The following is a 1,313-nucleotide window of genomic DNA, read 5'->3' on the forward strand; positions in this document are numbered from 1 at the left end:
CCCTTTCCCCTTCCCCTTCTCCATCTTCTTCCGCGTCTCTCCCCCCTTCCCCCTCCCCTTCCCTTCTTTCCTCCTTTTTATCCTTTTCCTTTTGTTGTATGTCAATTTGCAGGAAACTGGGATCATACAGGACAGACTATCCATGTGATGGATTCGTTACACCCAGTCCAGGATACCAGCACAGCCACCTGGAGCATGCACTGGGCTGCATCTTCTCATTTCCACATTCAATCCCAAACATTGAAGTGAAACAAAAATGTCCATATGTTTTTTAACAATACTATGAAAGTGTAAAAACTGTTATCCAGGAGTGAAAGAGAATAAAAATGTACTTTTAAATCTTGAGCAAAACCAGATTAGGATGCTGATGACCCAGTGGAAAACTCTGAGAATATCTCACTTAAGTCAGCAGGAGTGGCTTGAAATCTAACCTCTTATGATACAGAGAATGGAAAAACTATCATGAGTACAGGGAAAAAAGGCCAAAGAAGTTGAGATAAAATCCTGTGGCAAGTCTAATTTTGGGAAAGTTCTGAATCAGAACTAAAACGGTAATTAGGTGAATATTCATTATTATAGTCTTTATATATTTTGTGAATAACAATTGGTGTGAAATTGCGCTGTATAAAACAGTCCTCCATTCAGGATTAAAGCAGTACTTTCCCTCCTCTCTCTGAATTATTAAACCCTTTACTGAAAATGGGGTTCTGGTTTTTACAATTTCACCCTAATGCTAATGGGAAGAGTGGCCAGTATTAAAAAAGATGAAGAAACTATCAGAAATGTGATCATAGCTCCAGGAATGGCATAAAATCTCTTTAATAAACTCAACAAAACAAAGCCAGTTTATTCTCCTTATGTTATCACATATCAACCAAAACAACTTTGTAGACTCCACTTATAAAATAAATGTAATCAAAAAGGGTGGAAAGAAATATGTGAAGTAGACTATGTAATAGTATATCTCATCCAGCTTCAATATAGAAGCTATCTTTGCTTTCTACCCTTCATTAATGTATTTCTAAAGCAATAAAATCAGTCAGTATTTTTGTTCAGTGTTCCTTCCCATGGTGAGATTCTTATTGCTTTTGCATTAAGCAAGGAAATGCTTAACTGTGTAAATGTATTAGTGGGAGCTGGGGGACAGAAGTGGATTGTAAGTTATGATATCAGGATGGTGAGGCTGCCTTGGATTAATGGGAATCAGAGTGGGCCCCCCCAGTAAGCAAAAGCCATAGGTGGTGAACAGCACTTGCTCAGTTTAGGATGGAGGATGTTTGAGGGGCGCATGGAGAGTGTCAGGATAGGGAATA

General features: G+C 38.5%; 1 long non-coding RNA gene across 1 annotated transcript in view; it reads left to right on the plus strand.

The window, feature by feature from the left end:
* Positions 1-198, plus strand: part of LOC121675946 — a 1,879-nt gene extending 1,681 nt beyond the window's left edge. The window contains exon 2 of the long non-coding RNA XR_006020291.1: positions 113-198. This is a non-coding gene — a long non-coding RNA (uncharacterized LOC121675946). The remainder of the gene's footprint in view (positions 1-112) is intronic.
* Positions 199-1,313: the final 1,115 nt, after the last annotated feature.

The sequence above is a fragment of the Corvus kubaryi genome, unplaced genomic scaffold (genome assembly GCF_017639235.1).
Source record: "Corvus kubaryi isolate FWS band 111438036 unplaced genomic scaffold, C.kubaryi_AGA036_p1.0 76, whole genome shotgun sequence".
Lineage (NCBI taxonomy): Eukaryota > Metazoa > Chordata > Aves > Passeriformes > Corvidae > Corvus > Corvus kubaryi.